This window comes from Gossypium hirsutum, chromosome A13 (assembly GCF_007990345.1).
Source record: "Gossypium hirsutum isolate 1008001.06 chromosome A13, Gossypium_hirsutum_v2.1, whole genome shotgun sequence".
In the NCBI taxonomy this organism is placed as follows: Eukaryota; Viridiplantae; Streptophyta; class Magnoliopsida; order Malvales; family Malvaceae; genus Gossypium; species Gossypium hirsutum.
This window is the reverse complement of record NC_053436.1, coordinates 73,393,393-73,412,708: the sequence shown is the minus strand read 5'-3', so window position 1 is coordinate 73,412,708 and position 19,316 is coordinate 73,393,393. Positions and strand designations below refer to the sequence as shown.

The 19,316-nt window shown below is 39.6% G+C and overlaps 1 long non-coding RNA gene and 1 other non-coding gene across 2 annotated transcripts; one reads left to right on the top strand and one right to left on the bottom strand.

The window, feature by feature from the left end:
- Nucleotides 1–7,921: 7,921 nt before the first annotated feature.
- LOC121213036 (small nucleolar RNA R71) lies at nucleotides 7,922–8,029 on the top strand. Its single transcript, XR_005908405.1, has one exon. It is a non-coding gene; the product is annotated as a small nucleolar RNA R71 (small nucleolar RNA).
- A 4,963-nt stretch (nucleotides 8,030–12,992) lies between these two features.
- Nucleotides 12,993–18,218, bottom strand: LOC121212740 (uncharacterized). The gene is made up of 3 exons (XR_005908117.1): nucleotides 17,810–18,218; nucleotides 13,143–13,217; nucleotides 12,993–13,035 (listed from the first exon to the last, which is right to left on the bottom strand). It is a non-coding gene; the product is annotated as an uncharacterized lncRNA (long non-coding RNA).
- Between the last annotated feature and the right edge of the window lie 1,098 nt (nucleotides 18,219–19,316).

Here is a 19,316-nt window from a genome sequence, read left to right as displayed (position 1 = left end):
AAATGTATTGAATAGCTATGAGAGCTGAATAATTGAATCCGAGAAAGTATCAACAAAGTTACAACATCCGAAAGCCCCGTACGAACCATAGGAATAATATAGGATACATATGTCATGACATAGGATTTCAAGGTGTGATATCGTGTCAGACCACGTTTGGGACGTTGGCATCGACTTGAGATTTAAGTGTAAGACCATGTCTAGGACATCGGCATCGTATATGATTTCGTGTAAGACTCTATCTAGGATAGTGGTAATGATATTTGATTACATGTAAGACCACTTCTGGGACGTTGGCACTGTACGAGCTTTCTGAGTTATCCGAGTATCCTTATTGCTTCTGAACGGTTCAACGAGCATTATCGAGGAAGAAAATAATATGTGAATGAATATCTGATTCAAGTACGTATGAAATTTACATGTTATTCAAGAATGAAATGTGAGTATGTTATAACTGATGATATGTGAACTATATAAAAATGTGATGTGTTTATAAGCAAGTGATTGATATGCTCATCGCGATAAGTTTTAAAAATTTATAATTGACCGTTCTTGAAACTAACTATTATCACGATGAAGGCAAGTGTACCTATCGAACAGTAGTATAGCTTTAGCAAGACCGGATTGTCGAACCCAAAAGAACCAAGAGTACTAGTAATTACTTTCATTTTATTATCTAGCCTAAAAATTAATGGATTCGTTTATCTAAACTAATTAACTAAACTAAGGGTGCATAGAGAGAAAATTGGGGAAAAGCTTTTAGGAAAACTCGATTGATTAAGACAATACCCAAGGAAAAATCCACCTAGACTTCACTTGTTATTTGACTCTACATCAGACGATTTATTCATTTGACTTGATCCGTAGAAATCCCTAAGTTATATTATTATCTCTCTCGAGACTAAAAACATCTAACCCTAGGTTGATTAATTGAAATCTCTTTCTAATTAAAACCCTGGTGTTGCATTAACTCTATCTATAGACTCCCTTATTAGGTTTCACCCTAATCTGGGAAAATCTTGTCACCCTATTCTAGGTGTGCAATGACCTCCACTTAATTACGACAAATTTACTTTTAGACAGGAAATTTTTCTCCTCTGAATAAGCGCATTAACTTGAATCAATATCCTGGAATATTAAAACAAGAATTAAGAACACATAATTAAGAACAAGCCAAATATTTATCATACAATTCAAATAATAATAACAAGATCCGTCTTAGGTTTCATTCCCCTTAAGTTTTAGGGGGTTTAGTTCATAATTATGGAAGAAAACATCTCAAAAGAATAAAGATAACAAAACATAAAGAAAACCCAAAAGTCCTGAAGGAAATTGAAGGGAGATCTTCAGTCTTGATGATGAATCCGGCTTCTGAGATGGATCAATTGGCTTTCCTTGAGTAATTTCTTGCCTCCTACTCTGTGTGTGTCTTCTAATCCTCCTCTCGTGTGTTTAAATAGGCTTTAGAATGCCTAAAAGCCCTAAAGAATGCCCTTTTCCTAATAGAATTAGACTTAGGCTCGACAGGGACATGCCCGTATGACACGCCCGTGTGTGATTTATTCAGTCCGTGTTCAAGGCTATTAATAGGCATGGGCACGTGGTCTACCCATGAAAGTCGTGCTCGATTCTGCCAAAAAGACACGGGCATGTGGTCTACCCGTTTAAGGAAGTCCAGGCCGTGTTGATTTCCCACGTTGGCCCATTTTCTCCATTTTCGGCCCGTTTCTCGTTCCTTTTACTCTCCTGTGCTCACCTAAGTATAAAACATGACAATAAAGAATTAGGAGCATCAAATTCACCAAATCTAAGTAGAAATCATCCATAAATGTGCTAAGCATGGGATAAAAATATGTATAAATTACGGTTTATCAAATACCCCCACACTTAAGCGTTTGTTTAACCTCAAGTAAAATCCTCAACTCACAATCTAAATAAATTCTTCTCAACTTATAATCCCTATCAATAATATCTCAAAATAAACCATAAGTAATCATACATTGAGAATTCAACTAGAAGAACATCAAAGTTTCAAACATTCCAAGTTGAGCATTTTATCACGAAAACATATGTGTCTCCCCTCATCTAAGTGATTACCTTTGATTCAAAATATCACAAAGTTTAACATCCTCACTAAAGATTTACTCAAATCACTCGAGGTGTTTAAGGACAATAAATGAAGCACTCATTAGTCAATATGAAAAGTTATTACCATAGGCTTGCATGAAAATCAAATCTCCACCACTATATATTGAGATGATACATCAATCAAAAGGTCTTTAGAGGGTTGTACCGTGGCTTTGGTTAAGGGGTGTGGTCACAATTTGAAAGAAAATGTTAGAATCGAGATTGAATTGAAAATTTTCCTAACTAGAAAAATAACTAGTTATCAATCGAATACAAGTGAGCTTTTTCTCAGAATATAGAATTAAACACTTAAGATGAAAAACAACGAATTACTACTAATATATATGTATGTATTGTATTTGTTTTTAAGAACAAGTCAAATAACATAGGCTATCTATCAAAAATAAAATATAGTTAAGCAATTTATTCAAATCAAATCTCGACAAAAATAGGGATCAAATTAATTTAGGGGATTTCAACAATAATGGGTTATGGGTTAATATTACGGGTAAATCAATGAATGGGTGATTGGGCTCAAGGGGGTTCACTAAGGGTTAATTGTGAAGGTAGGCTTTTATGGAGTGAGTGGCTTAAACCTAAGTGCCTTTATCATCTTGTCATATCAAATCAAATGGTGTGGTCTTGACATGCATAATCAAGCAAGTTCTAGAATAACAAATCAAGATTGACGCACTCAAAGCAACAATAAAAGTGAGCATGAAAGAAATAATAGATGCTCTTAAAGGTTCAAGATCTCACAAAAATTATGGCTTTTTGTTGTTAAACCTGTGAATTTCAACTCAAGATAATACCTGAACTTGGGGAACCTACCTAAAAATTTTTAAAACTCAAAAATCAACTTATCATGCTTGATTCTCTAATTCCTTAAAGTTTAAACCATCAATGCATGAATGCCTATGTTTTAATTCAAGACATATCAATAAAGATCATAAATTAATCAGAATTCATTCTAATACTGATATAAGAAGATCACATGAGAATAAGACAAAATTTAGGGATTTTTCTAATAAAGATGTAAACAACCCCCCCACACTTAAGATGTACATTGCCCTCAATGTACAAAGTTAGATTTACGACGATATAGATATAAGATCGTAAGAAAGGGAGAGAAATGAAACTTCCTGAATGATGAATGGACTCCATGAATTGGAGTTATGGAGAATAATCGACCAAGGCAATGATAAGATTGGAGGAGGATACTCCGGTGGTGGTAGAGGTTGGGTTCCACAACCACAGTGTCCAGCGAAGAGGTTATCGTGGTGGTCAGGTAGGACTTGATAGTTGTGGAGAACCTTTTTTAGTGGAGTTTTAAGTTCCTAAGTGATGATGAGCTTTGGAGCTCTTAATAACTGTGATAAAATCAAGAACTCTTTAGGAAATATAAAGAAGCATCATTACTTGAAAAGAAATAGCTGAAAGCATAAATTGTTCAATATAAATTATAAAACCTAAGGATGAAATAAAAAGAAAATTAAAGAAAAATAAAATAAAAAGTAGTTTTAAAATGATAAAAGTAAAAACATAAAAATAATAAAAAGTCTTTAAGTATTGTCATCACCAGATGGTTCGCGAGGTGTTAGTAGCAATGAGATGTGAAGGTGCTGACAAATCTGATGTAGAGTAGCATCAATGTGATCAAAGCGCTGAAAGCACTGCTACTCAAATCGAGTAAGGCGCTCAGTGATGTCAGAGTATGAAGTCGCCGCATGAACTGGACGATGGGTGGTTGGTGGCTGAGACGGTGGGTCCTCGTGTCGTGGAGGGACATCTTCAGTAATGTCCTCGGAGTCCTCCTGCTCGACTGACTGGATGAGGCGGTACTGGGGAGGATCAACTCCACATCGTCACTCTATCATCCTCATGTGTAGCATACTTGAGATGCCCTGTAGGGACATCTGATCGATGAGAGTGGGGGAGGATGCTTGCGCCACCGTCTTAAGGAGCCCGAAGTGCCGTGCATCACATAGGGGCCAATGGAGATGACCCCCTTCCTATGCCGCTCCGTTTGATGGCGAATGGCAAGGGCGATGAAATAGGAAAAGTCGAAGACGTGCCCATGCGCCATACTCCATAAATAGTAGGCGTCATGAGTGTTGACGACGTCGGTATTCTCTCGCCGTCCTGTCAGAGTGTGGGCCAAGATGGGGTGTAAATACCTCAGGGATATGTCGTAGGTGGCCGAGGCAGGGACTAAGGCTTTCCAGCATTTCAAATGAGAGTGGTGGATGTGGCGATGGAGGGTGTTGAGTTTGTTGTCGTCCATGAATTCCTCCGTATATAGCCCCAGTGCAATTCCAAACTCAGGTACACTCAACTGGCGAACCAAGCCACCGAGGCGGAACTGGACAGTTCCTGGATCATCAAACTCTGTCATAACGGTTTGAAAGTGGAATGTTGAATAGAGTTCCAGTGTGAGCTCGAAGTACGTCGGCTTGATGATATTAAAGAAGAGCTCCCACAGATCAGTCATCAGAAGAGCTCGGACCACGTCAGCCTGTTGGATTTGTTAGTGTGCGGTCCAATCAATGCAGCGGCCCGCACCTAAGGGTCGGGCCTGAAATATCTGGAAAAGTTCCTCCTGGGGTCCCAAGGGAAACTAGAGGAATGGGTGTCTAATTTCTGCGGTAGGGCCCAATGATGATGCTGCTCCTTTCCTCTTCTTCAAGGCGGGGTCAACAATTTTCTTACCACGATGTGACATGATATCTACAATGGCAAGACGAAATAAAAATAAAATTACTCCCCAACAATAGCATGGACAAATATGCAATGCATGTTAGAACTAAATAGAGATACTTCATAAGAGTCATGTACTAAAAACAATTATACTGAAAGATAGCCCAATCAGATATTTTAAGTCATTACTAAAAATAAGAATATTAGAATAATGCCTAGTGAATGGATGCATATGGGAATGATAATATGGGAAATAGATTGAAGCCCATGGCAACACAAGAATGAATTTACCATAATTCATCAACTAGATTAGCAAGAAACAAAGGGTATAAGCATTGCTATTATTAGAAATATAAAGATTACCAGTCAAAATAAAACAAGAAAAATCAAATTAGTAAACGAAATGAAGAGAAAAGAACGAACAAATGCAAGAGATTCATAGAGGGAGGAGCTTGGGTCGTCGATGGTGGTGTTGTAGTCGGTGCACGGGCGTGGTAGGAAGGGCGTGTGAAGGAGTTACAGCGGCTAGGGTTAGGGATTTTGAGGAAGGGGATGATGAATAGTGAGGAGTTTATATAGATTTTGGGGCACACGGCCGTGCCTTATTGTAGCCCATGTTTATCGTGATTTTGAAATTTGGGTGCGTCTAAAATTCGTCCCACGCCCGTGTCCTTTAGGCGTGTTGGTGCACACGACCATGTCCTACTTCGTTCACTTCTTCCCGTGTGTATAGGCGCACGCCCGTGTTGTTTTATTAGTCTTGAGCACGGGCGGTGGGCACGGGCATGTCGAACACCTGTGCTAAATTTTCAGTTTCAACCACAGTTTCTAAACAACACACCAGTGTTGTTTTGACAGACTCACCCACGACCACGTCGCACGTTCGTGGCAACTTATCGCATCCCGTGTTGGGGAAAAATTCTGTCTTATTTTCACACGGCCATATCGCACGGCCGTGTCTCTGCTTGTGGTGTGAGCACGGCCTAAGACACTCCTGTGTGCCTGGCTGTATGGATTAGAAAACCTGTGTTTCAAGGACTCAGTTAGTGATTAGATGTTAAAAACTAAAATTTTAAAGAAATCAATACTGTTAGTGCTCGGGGTTGCCTCCCGAGATGCACTTATTTAGAGTCTAAGCTCGACTTACCTCTCTTTTTGCGTGATCATAGTGGTGCGAAGAGTTTACACTCATCATCCCTACTATCAATTTCATCAAAATAAGGTTTTAAATGAGTACTATTTACCTTAAAAGTGCCAAATTTGGGATGAATTACCTCGATTGTACCGTATGGAAAAATGCTGAGTACCATAAGAAGGATTGCTCCGTTACGTTCATGAGTGGCAATACGAGGGTTAGCTGTATCTAGTGGTACTTTTTCTCCAACCTTTAGTTGATTTGGTGAAATATTGAGCTCGTCATGGCGTGGTTTTGGTTCATCGTGTGTCCTTGGTTTATGTGTTCGTCATTCATCTAGTTCCTTGATTTGTAGCCTTCGTTCTTTATAGATGGGTTCTTTATTGGTACTTGAACAAGGCTCATGTGTGCTCTTCGAACGTGTTTCCTGTAAAGAAGGTTACACCACATGGTCAGTATTAATAGGATTACGAGCTTGAGGAGTAACTGAGTCATCACCCACATGAAGTGTGAGTTCACCTGTACCAACATCAATAATGGTTCTAGCAGTTGCTAAAAAGGGCCTTCCTAGAATTAGAGGTGTGTCACTACCCTCTTCTATGTCTAGAACAACAAAATCGATCGGGAATATAAATTCATCAATTATTACAAGTACATCTTCAATGATACCTCTAGGAAATCTGATAGTTTTATCGGCTAACTGAATACTCATCCTAGTTTGTTTGGGTTTCCCAAGACCTAGTTGTTTAAACATTTTGTAAGGCATGACATTAATATTAGCCCCTAAATCAGCCAAAGCATTTTTAACATTTAAGCTACCAATTAAACAAGGAATCGTAAAACTCCCTGAATCTTTCAATTTGTTGACAAGCTTGTTCTTAGAATGGCTTAGCAAACAACATTTAACTCCACATGCGACACCTCATCCAACTTTCATTTATTTGCTAAAAGCTCCTTTAAGAATTTGACTGCGTTTGGCATTTACGAAAGAGCTTCAATAAATGGTAAGTTAACGTGTAATTTCTTTAATAGTTTAAGGAATTTACCAAATTGTTCATCTGTGCGGTCTTTCCTTGTCGCATTGGGGTATGGCACTCATGGTTTGTACTCTTTACTTACCGATTTCTGCTCACTGTGGTCTACCTCACTTTTACCTTTACTTACCACAATTCCTTGCCTCGGTTCTGGTTCAGGTTCAACTAACCCTTCCTTGTCTTGGATGGTAATTGCGTTGAGTTGTTCCCTTGGGTTAGATTTAGTGTTACTCGGTAGGCTACCTTGTGGTCGTTCAGAAATCAATTTGGCGATTTGGCCTATGTGAGTTTCAAGCCCTTGGATTGACGCCTATTGATTCTTAAGTGTTGTTTCAGTATTTTGGAAGCTAGTTTCCGACACCGAGATAAACTTTTATAGCATCTCCTCAAGGCTCGGCTTCTTTTCCTGTTGGTAAGGTGGTTGTTGAAAAGCCGTATGATGTTGTGGCATTTGATTTCCTTGACCACTCCACGAGAAATTGGGATGGTTCCTCCAACCTGCATTATAGGTATTACTGTATGGGTTATTTTAAGATCTAGAATTATTGTTACCCATGTATGGACTTGTTCCTCATTGGTGTTGGGGCTGAAGGATTGATATTTCGTGTGTGTTTCTCCTCCATTTGAATCGCACCTCATAACTGGATGTACCTGAGTAGAACCACACAAACCGTCAATCTTTTTATTCAAGAGTTCTACCTGGTTAGATAGCATAGTAACCGCATCGAGGTTGAAAACACCGGCCGCTTTCGTCGACTTTGTCCTCGAAACTTGCCACTAATAGTTATTCAGTGACATCTCTTCAATAAATTCGTAAGCTGCTTCAGGTGTTTTGTTGTTCAAAGTTCCATCGGAGGCGGCATCGATGAGTTGCCTCGTTGAAGGGTTCACACCGGTGTAGAACATCTGAACCTGTAGCTAAAGTGGTAACCCATGGTGAGGGCACCTTCTCAAAAGATCCTTGTATCTCTCCCATGCATCATAGAGCGTTTCTATATCCATCTGCACAAAAACAAGAGATGTCATTCCTCAACTTAGCCGTTTTAGCCGGCGGAAAATATTTAAGTAAAAATTTTTCAGTTATTTATTCCCAAGTAGTGATTGACCCTCGTGGTAACGAGTTCAACCACTATTTAGCTTTGTTCCTCAGTGGAAAGGGAAACAAACGAAGGGTATGGCGTCGTCAGAAACGCCATTGATTTTAAATGTGTTGCAAAACTCTAGAAAATTCGCCAAGTGATTATTTGGATCCTCATCCTGCAAACCATCAAACTAAACAAATTGCTGTATCATTTGAATCGTGTTAGGTTTCAGTTCAAAATTATTTGCAGCAATATTAGGCCTAACTATACTTGACTCATTTCTTGTTAAATTTGGTTTAGCATAATCATACATAGTGCGCAGAGCAGGATTTTGATTTATTGGACCAGCAACAATCGCAAGAGGTAGCAGATTTTCTTAATTTTCAGCCATCTCCTCAGTTATGGTTTGAATATCGTCCTCTTGCCCTTCCTCTGTGTATCTTAAGCTTCGCCTTATTTCTCTTCGATTTTTACGAGCTGTGTGATCGATCTCACTATCAAAAAGTAATGGTCCCTACGAGTTTCTTCTAGTCTAAACTATTAAAACCTGCCAGAAGCGAATAAAAGAGAAAATTAGAAATTAAAATAAAAATTTAAATTGCAAATAAAGTAAAATGGCTAAAGAAATAAAAATTGAGTGTTCCTAATATCTTAGTTCCCTGGCAGCAGTGCCAAAAACTTGATATACTAGTCGCGATAAGTTTTAAAAATTTATAATTGACCGTTCTTGAAACTAACTATTATCATGATGAAGGCAAGTGTACCTATCGAATAGTAGTATAGCATTAGCAAGACCAGATTTTCGAACCCAAAGGAACCAAGAGTACTAGTAATTACTTTCTTTTTATTATCTAGCCTAAAAATTAAGTGATTTGTTTATCTAAACTAATTAACTAAACTAAGGATGCACAGAGAGAAAATTAGGGAAAAGCTTTTGGGAAAACTTGATCTATGGACTCCCTAATTGAAATCTCTTTCTAATTAACACCCTAGTGTTGCATTAACTCAATCTATGGACTCCCTTATTAGGTTTCAGCCTAATCCAGCAAAATCTTGTCACCCTATCTTTAGGCGTGCAATCAACTTCGCTTAATTACGACAAATTTACTCTTAGACAGGGACTTTCTCTCCTCTGAATAAGCGCATTAACTTGAATCAATATCCTGGAATATTAAAACAAAAATTAAGAACACATAATTAAGAACAAGCCAAATATTTATCATTCCCCTTAGGTATTTAGGGGTTTAGTTCATAATTATGGAAGAAAACATCTCAAAAGAATAAGGATAACAAAACATAAAGAAAACCCAAAACTCCTAAAGGAAATTGAAGGGAGATCTTCAGTCTTGACAATGAATCTGGCTTTTGAGATAGATCAATTAGCTTTCCTTGAGTAATTCCTTACCTCCTACTCTGTGTGTGTCTTCTAGTCCTCCTCTCGTGTGTTTAAATAGGCTTTAGAATGCCTAAAAGCCCTAAAGACTGCCCTTTTCTAAATAGAATTAGACTTGGGCTCGACAGGGACACGCCCGTGTGACACGCCCGTGTGCGATTTCTTCAATCTGTGTTCAAGGTTGTTAAATAGGCATGGGCGTGTGGTCTACCAGTGTAAGTCGTGCTCGATTCTGCCAAAAAGACACGGGTGTGTAGTCTACCCGTGTAAGGAAGTCCAGGCCGTGTTGATTTCCCATGTTGGCCTATTTTCTCTGTTTTCAGCTCGTTTCTCGTTCCTTTTACTCTCCTGTGCTCACCTAAGTATAAAACATGAAATTAAAGAATTAGAAGTATCTAATTCACCAAATCTAGGGAGAAATCATCCATAAATGTGCTAAGCATGGGATAAAAATATGTATAAATTACGGCTTATCAGTGATTATGAACAATTGAGCTATATATCGAAGCTATCTTGAGCTCGGGGATAATCAAGGATCGTTGCCACACTAATAAACTATATTTTTGTACTTTTGATGTTGTAAATATTAATATATGGCATGTATAGGCTAGTGATGTTATGATAAGTGTTATTTGTATTTCTTGCAATGTGATATGGCATGAATATGATTCAGACTATGGGATTTGTTTTGGTATAGACTATGTGATGCAAAAATTATATAATTTATGTATATATATGGTCTTGTTTGAATGGTCATCTTGGTATGTTTTGGTAGTTGAAATGGTAAGGTTTTGATATGATTTTGAGTTTGGTTAAATTTTGTTTAAGACAAATGGACTGGTATGATTTTAGCACATGAAATTGATATGCTTTGATATGAAATTGATTGGTGATATCATGGATTGAATTATGCATGTTTAGGTATGGTTTTGGTTTCCATTTGGTCATGAATTATGCTTTGATTGTTACTTGTAGGATGACCTTTTTGGGTGGCATATTGGCTTTATAAATGGCCTATTTTTGTCCACACGGGTAGAGACACGGGCGTGTGTTTAGCCGTGTGTGACATACGGTCATGATACACGGTCGTGTGTCCCTTGGGGTACCCTTTCGAATTAAGTCAGTATACCCTACAGGTTTGACATAGCCTAAACACACGGGTGTGTCTACTGGCCGCGTGTGTCACACTGATTCACATATGGGCGTGTGACTGACCGTGTGACATAAATCAGTATACCCCCTAAATGGCACACGGCCTAGCACACGGGTATGTGGTTTGCTGTATGACCCAAGTCAGCATGTATGCCCTGTTTTCACCCAGCCTGCTCCACGGGCGTGTCTGGTAGCACATGGACGTGTGACCTGTGATTTCATGAAATTCTTCTAAGTGTTTGGAAATTTTATATGTGCTTGATTTAGTCCCGACCCCTTCCTAAAGCATGTTTAAGGTCTCGTTGACCTAAATAAGAGACTTTGTGATGATGTTTGACTATGATGCTATAATATGTGGATGATGTTTCTGAATTGATCATAAAATGTTTCGATATGTCCGGTAATACCTCTTAACCCTAGTCCGGCGATGGATACGGGTTAGGGGTGTTATATTTAATTTGTATCAGAGCTATGGTTTAGTCGATTCTAGGACTAACGTAGCTAGTGAGAGTCTAGTTGTACATGCCATATATATTAAACTGCAATAGTGTGATGAATCCTGATAATAAAAATGTGTTTTTATATAGTAAATGGATCCCGAAAGAGCCATAGCTGATGATGTAGAAAATAATGCACCCGCTCCCGCTCAAGGGGCAGTGCAATCTGATTCTAGACCTATTACGAGTCGCCAAGAGGGAGAGCCTAAGAAAGCCTTCTTCTAGATTATGAATGAATGGTTCACGTAATATATCCGTACAAATTCGGCTGCTCAACAACCTCCACCCTCGCCTAATCCTCCTCAAACACTTGTAATACCTTAAGTTATTGATCCGATGATATTAAATAAGCCCTCCGACTGATAAAATCAGAAAACATAATGTAACACCCCAAACCCGGCCTAGACGTTATGACCGGATCTGATGCGCCACATCGAAGCGTTCAAAACATTCCGTATTACTTAGTTTGGAAAAATTTAGTTGGTGTTGTAAAAGACACTTTTAAAAGTAGGCTAAAGTGAACGGAAGCTGTGCACCAGGTAGGAAACCAGAAAGAAGAGGAGGTGAGTCCGCCGGACTGCTTAAGTACCAAGCTCTCTTCGGATCAATCCTAGACATGCACACCGCCATTGCCACACTCTAACATCTCGTATAATTTTGAGAAAACCGTTTGATTATGTCCATCTTAAGAAAGTGATTAAGGTTGAAAAACGTTTGCTTAAAATATTTATTTTCTTGGAAAAACATTTACTTTGCGGAAACTTTGCGCGTCATCGTGATCTTTTAAAAACAAGTAGTTTTTATAAAACGAACCCTAGTGCTAACCAGTTTAATAATCCCCAAAATAAAATTAATTAAAAAGAGCGGCCTTATTACAACTTTAAGCACAATAAAAATAATCCAAATTAAATGCTAAACTTATTTAAAATCAGCAATCAATCTTCATGGCCACTCTGAATCCCGCCCAGCTCCAAGTCCACCAACTAGGGCTCACCTACAAGGATGGAAGAGGAAGGGGTGAGTTTGGGAAAACTCAGTGTATACAGAAACCCATCCAAAGCCCAAATCAGCTCGAGCCCATTGGGCCTAAGCCTTATTCAGATAACAGTACACAGTGGACCGAAGCCCTTTTCAGAACACAGTAGCAAGGCCTTAGCCCTTTTTTTACATAACAGTGTGGCCCATAGGCCCAGTTCAGTAACATAGGTAACAATAGTAGTAATGCATGCAAACCCATCTGGGGAGACTACTCAACCCACCAACCGCTACACTGCCCCGTACCAGCCCTACACTCCATGTGGGGAATATCTCAACCCACCCAGCCCTACACTCCACAGTTGCAGCAACGCTGCTCAAATATCAGTAAGTTGAGGCAAAGCCTCCAGTACGTGGATGAACCACTTTCAATATTTCCTCCATCAATAACCCAATCCCATGCAACAGATATTAATAAAGCATATCATGTACAATATAGTATTAATCAATCATGCAGTTTAGCCAATTTAAACCCTAGGGGTATTTCGGTATTTATGCCCTGAGGAGTAATTTCGTACTTACGCAACTACACACGTTATTTCAGTAAATTTTTTTAGCCGTTTTATGCAATTTGGTTCCACCATCTAACTAACATGCTACTTTGCCCATATCTTACCCATATTGGTCCGTAAGCCCATTGGGCCCAGTTTTGGCCTATCTGGCCCCTTTTTTTCCGATGTACGCTAAAATGTCACATGAACTTACTTACCACTTTGCGGTGCTAGATCTAACAATTACTCTATGTCTTGAGAGCATTCGCATACCCACAAGCCTATGAAATGCCGGAATTTCGGCATTTCGGCTTTTACCGAATTGAACTAAGAAAGGGTGTTCGGTACACACCTGTTTCACGACGACTGCTACTGAGATCCCTTACGATGTCCTACAATTATTCATCACCATTTTTAGCATACAAGTTATGCTTAACAAACTCAAAATCCACCCTACCTTATTCGGCCAAAGAACCCTTATTGACCATAAGTTGCTTACCTTCATAGGGTCCAATAATACGATTCAAGCTTATCCAAGTCGATACTCCAAGCCTCACTGCTCCTCCAAAGTTGTCTATATCACACAGTCCAAGTCAGTCACTTGCCCACAAGGGCAAAATAGTCATTTAACACCCTAGGGGAAAAATGGTAATTCTACCCTACAAGGGTATTTCGGTAATTTTACCCTACAGGGGTATTTTAGTAATTTTGCAAACCATGGGTATTTTGGTAATTTTACAAACCAGGGGTATTTTGGTAATTTTGTAAATCGAGGGTAAAATGATAATTCTATAAATCGAGGGTAAAATGATAATTCTATAAATCGAGGGTAAAATAATAATTCTGTAAACTGAGGGTAAAATGGTAATTCTGTAAATCGAGGGTAAAATGGTAATTCTGTAAACTGAGGGTAAAACAGTAATTCTGCAAATCGGGAGTACTTTGGTAATTTTACAAGTCGAGGGCATTTCAGTAATTGGTAAACTAAAGTATTCTAAACATGGATAACAATACGAATGGGCCTAAAGCCTATTCTCGGCCCAAATGGGCCCACACGCTCGTGTGGCCCTTTTAGCCCAAACCTAGCCATAGATATTCGATTCACCTAGCCTAGTCCAATATTTACTACACAATCAAACAACTTATCCAATTGGGCCTGTAGGCCAATTGGGCCCACATGGCCCCTTTCGGCCCATCGCGGCCCGAAGTAGCCATCCAACAACAAGAGTAGTGATAAATACACACCTGATAGGAGACTGGAGTTAATCCGCGCTCTGAGCACTTCTAGCCGATGCCCAACCCAAACGAGCACGCCATAACGCGAAAGGGATCAGCCAAGAAAGGTACATTTGCTCTCCTCATAGTTCTCTCTATTTAAAGCCAGCTTCGCATCCACTCCTATGTTAGCTTACCGATGTGGGATCCCTCCATCATCAGAGTTTAAATTCAACACCAACTCTTGCCATCCCAACATAGCAAAATAATCAACCTTTGCATGCCAAGGGATTCGAACCAAAGTCCTTCTATATGCCAACTCACGCCATCACCACTAGGCCACCAACTCATTTGTGTCATAAATCCAACACATTAAACTTTAAAGCGCACCTACTTGCTTCTAGATTTATTGAAAAGAAAAACCAAAATATATTGCAAGAGCCAAGACTTGAACCTTGGACCCGTTGTTTCCTCTATGGCGTCACTTCCTTGTCCCCTAAGTGGCGTCACCTTGCCACTACACCACACTCCTTTTTGTGTCACAATTTCTCCAATAATATTCTTAAGGCCTACCTACTACACCCAGGGTTTGATCTACCTTAAATTTTTACTAGAGTCCAGGTTTGAACCCAAGACTTCTCCAACACTTCTCGGCACACTTAACTACTAAAACAAGCCTTCATTAACAAAATTTACATGCACAACAAAATATTAAAAGCTGCCTTCAACCGCTCCCATGCTCAAGGCCCAAACTTCTAGGCCCAAATTCAGGGTGTTACAACTCTACCTCCCTTAAAGAAATTTCGTCTTCGAAATTTCCATTTAATAGGGTAGTCATCTAACATCTACCCCACTACGCTACCGCTGCGCACTCTGATCCTACTATCACTATCCCGGTGCTAGCTCCAGCAACCCTTTCCAAAATCCTTAACATCGCTTGAGACAAAGCGTCATCCCCTGCGGCCCGATTATACGGCCCATTTTCATTAACCGGTGGTGGTCGTGCCCCGCCAGCTGGTATATGTTCAGAGGACGCAGATCCAGCTTGAGTACTACCTCGACCTCGACCATGGCCTCTTTCTCGGGCAGCCCTCGAACTCATATCGATTTATCTGATTATGAATTTTATGACGTTAGTTTACTGTTTCCACTGTTTATTACAGAATGTCTTATGAACAGATAAAGTTTTAGAGTTATTTTCGCGCAATCACAATTTAGCTACAGTCTCAGTTTTGTAGCCCTAATACTACCTTATCAATAGCACTATCTCTAAGGCTCAGTACTATCTATAGTATTATTTCCAGTCCAGTTCTATATAAATATTTAAAGCAGAAAAAGAACACTTACAGACTTGATGCCGGGGATTTAGTGTGCCACTTCTTTATCAGTCCATAAAAATCCATGTTTTTGTTTACCGAAAATAAAAAGATTTCATTTGAAAACACTTTTATTTTAAAACTATTGATTTAACCTCGTTCAATAGAAAAACTTTGAACATCTTTGAAAAACCTATAGAAAAAAACTTTTTTTTAAGTTTTTCGGACCCGATCCACAGCCGAGTTGTTGTAACCAGGCTCTGATACCACTAAATGTAACATCCCAAACCCGGCCTAGACGTTATCACTGGATCTGATGCGCCACATCGAAGCATTCAAAACATTCCGTATTACTTAGTTTGGAAAAATTTAGTTGGTGTTGTAAAAGACACTTTTAAAAGTAGGTTAAAGTGAACGGAAGCTGTGCACCAGGTAGGAAACCAGGAAGAAGAGGAGGTTAGTCCGTCGGACTGCTTAAGTACCAAGCTCCCTTCAAATCCAATCCTAGACATGCACACCGCCATTGCCACACTCTAACATCTCGTATAATTTTGAGAAAACCGTTTGATTATGTCCATCTTAAGAAAGTGATTAAGGTTGAAAAACATTTTCTTAAAATATTTATTTTCTTGGAAAAACATTTACTTTGCGGAAACTTTGTGCGTCATCGTGATCTTTTAAAAACAAGTAGTTTTTATAAAACGAACCCTAGTGCTAACCAGTTTAATAATCCCCAAAATAAAATTAATTAAAAAGAGAGGCCTTATTACAACTTTAAGAACAATAAAAATAATCCAAATTAAATGCTAAACTTATTTAAAATCGGCAATCAATCTTCATGGCCACTCTGAATCCCGCCCAGCTCTAAGTCCACCAACTAGGGCTCACCTGGAAGGATGGAAGAGGAAGGGGTGAGTTTGGGAAAACTCAGTGTATACAGAAACCCATCGAAAGCCCAAATCAGCTCGAGCCCATTGGGCCTAAGCCCTATTCAGATAACAGTACACAGTGGACCAAAGCCCTTTTCAGAACACAGTAGTAAGGCCTTAGCCCTTTTTGTTACATAACAGTGTGGCCCATAGGCCCAGTTCAGTAACATAGGTAACAATAGTAGTAATGCATGCAAACCCATCTGGGGAGACTACTCAACCCACCAACCGCTACACTGCCCCGTACCAGCCCTACACTCCATGTGGGGAATATCTCAACCCCCCAGCCCTACACTCCACAGTTGCAGCAACGCTGCTCAAATATCAGTAAGTTGAGGCAAAGCCTCCAGTACGTGGATGAACCACTTTCAATACTTCCTCCATCAATAACCTAATCCCATGCAATAGATATTAATAAAGCATATCATGTACAATATAGTATTACTCAATCATGCAGTTTAGCCAATTTAAACCCTAGGGGTATTTCGGTATTTATGCCCTGAGGGGTAATTTCGTACTTATGCAACTACACATGTTATTTCAGTAAATTTTTTTAGCCGTTTTATGCAATTTGGTTCCACCATCTAACTAACATGCTACTTTGCCCATATCTTACCCATATTGGTTCGTAAGCCCATTGGGCCCAGTTTTGGCCTATCTGGCCCCTTTTTCCGAAGTACGCTAAAATGTCACACGAACTTACTTACCACTTTGCGGTGTTAGATCTAACAATTACTCTATGTCTTGAGAGCATTCGCATACCCACAAGCCTATGAAATGCCAGAATTTCGGCATTTCGGCTTTTGTCGAATTGAACTAAGAAAGGGTGTTCGGTACACACCTGTTTCGCGACGACTGCTACTGAGATCCCTTACGATGTCCTACAATTATTCATCACCATTTTTAGCATACAAGTTATGCTTAACAAACTCAAAATCCACCCTACCTTATTCGGCCAAAGAACCCTTATTGACCATAAGTTGCTTACCTTCATAGGGTCCAATAATACGATTCAACCTTATCCAAGTCGACACTTCAAGCCTCGCTGCTCCTCCAAAGTTGTCTATATCACACAGTCCAAGTCAGTCACTTTCCCACAAGGGCAAAATAGTCATTTAACACCCTAGGGGCAAAATAGTAATTCTATCCTACAAGGGTATTTCGGTAATTTTACCCTACAGGGGTATTTTAGTAATTTTGCATACCATGGGTATTTTGGTAATTTTATAAACCAGGGGTATTTTGGTAATTTTGTAAATCGAGGGTAAAACGATAATTCTATAAATCGAGGGTAAAATAGTAATTCTGTAAACTGAGGGTAAAATGGTAATTCTGTAAATTGAGGGTAAAATGGTAATTCTGTAAACTGAGGGTAAAATGGTAATTCTGTAAATCGGGAGTACTTTGGTAATTTTACAAGTCGAGGGCATTTCAGTAATTGGTAAACTAAAGTATTCTAAACATGGATAACAATATGAATGGGCCTAAGCCTATTCTCGGCCCAAATGGGCCCACACGCTCGTGTGGCCCTTTTAGCCCAAACCTAGCCACAGATATTCGATTCACCTAGCCTAGTCCAATATTTACTACACAATCAAACAACTTATCCAATTGGGCCCGTAGGCCCATTGGGCCCACATGGCCCCTTTCGGCCCATCGCGGCCCGAAGTAGCCATCCAACAACAAGAGTAGTGATAAATACACACCTGATAGGAGACTGGAGTTAATCCGCGCTCTGAGCACTTCTAGCCGATGCCCAACCCAAACGAGCACGCCATAACGCGAAAGGGATCAGCCAAGAAAGGTACCTTTGCTCTCCTCATAATTCTCTCTATTTAAAGCCAGCTTCGCATCCACTCCTATGTTAGCTTACCGATGTGGGATGCCTCTATCATCAGAGTTTAAATTCAACACCAACTCTTGCCATCCCAACATAGCAAAATAATCAACCTTTGCATGCCAAGGGATTCGAACCAAAGTCCTCCTATATGCCAACTCACGCCATCACCACTAGGCCACCAACTCATTTGTGTCATAAATCCAACACATTAAACTTTAAAGCGCACCTACTTGCTTCTAGATTTATTGAAAAGAAAAACCAAAATATATTGCAAGAGCCAAGACTTGAACCTTGGACCCCTTGCTTCCTCTATGGCGTCACTTCCTTGTCCCCTAAGTGGCGTCACCTTGCCACTACACCACACTCCTTTTTGTGTCACAATTTCTCCAACAATATTCTTAAGGCCTACCTACTACACCCAGGGTTTGATCTACCTTAAATTTTTACTAGAGTCCAGGTTTGAACCCAAGACTTCTCCAACACTTCTCAGCACACTTAACCACTAAAACAAGCCTTCATTAACAAAATTTACATGCACAACAAAATATTAAAAGCTGCCTTCAACCGCTCCCATGCTCAAGGCCCAAACTTCTAGGCCCAAATTCAGGGTGTTACAACTCTACCTCCCTTAAAGAAATTTCGTCTTCGAAATTTCCATTTAATAGGGTAGTCATCTAACATCTACCCCACTACGCTACCGCTGCGCACTCTGATCCTACTATCACTATCCCGGTGCTAGCTCCAGCAACCCTTTCCAAAATCCTTAACATCGCTTGAGACAAAGCGTCATCCCCTGCGGCCCGGTCATACGGCCCATTTTCATTAACCGGTGGTGGTCGTGCCCCGCCAGCTGGTATATGTTCGGAGGACGCAGATCTAGCTTGAGTACTACCTCGGCCTCGACCATGGCCTCTTTCTCGGGTAGCCCTCGAACTCATATCGATTTATCTGATTATGAATTTTATGACGTTAGTTTACTGTTTCCACTGTTTATTACAGAATGTCTTATGAACAGATAAAGTTTCAGAGTTATTTTCGCGCAATCATAATTTAGCTACAGTCTCAGTTTTGTAGCCCTAATACTACCTTATCAATAGCACTATCTCTAAGGCTCAGTACTATCTATAGTATTATTTCCAGTCCAGTTCCATATAAATATTTAAAGCAGAAAAAGAACACTTACAGACTTGATGCCGGGGATTCAGTGTGCCACTTCTTTATCAGTCCATAAAAACCCATGTTTTTGTTTACCCAAAATAAAAAGATTTCATTTGAACACACTTTTTTTTTAAAACTATTGATTTAACCTCGTTCAATAGAAAAACTTTGAACATCTTTGAAAAACCTATAGAAAAAACTTTTTTTCTAAGATT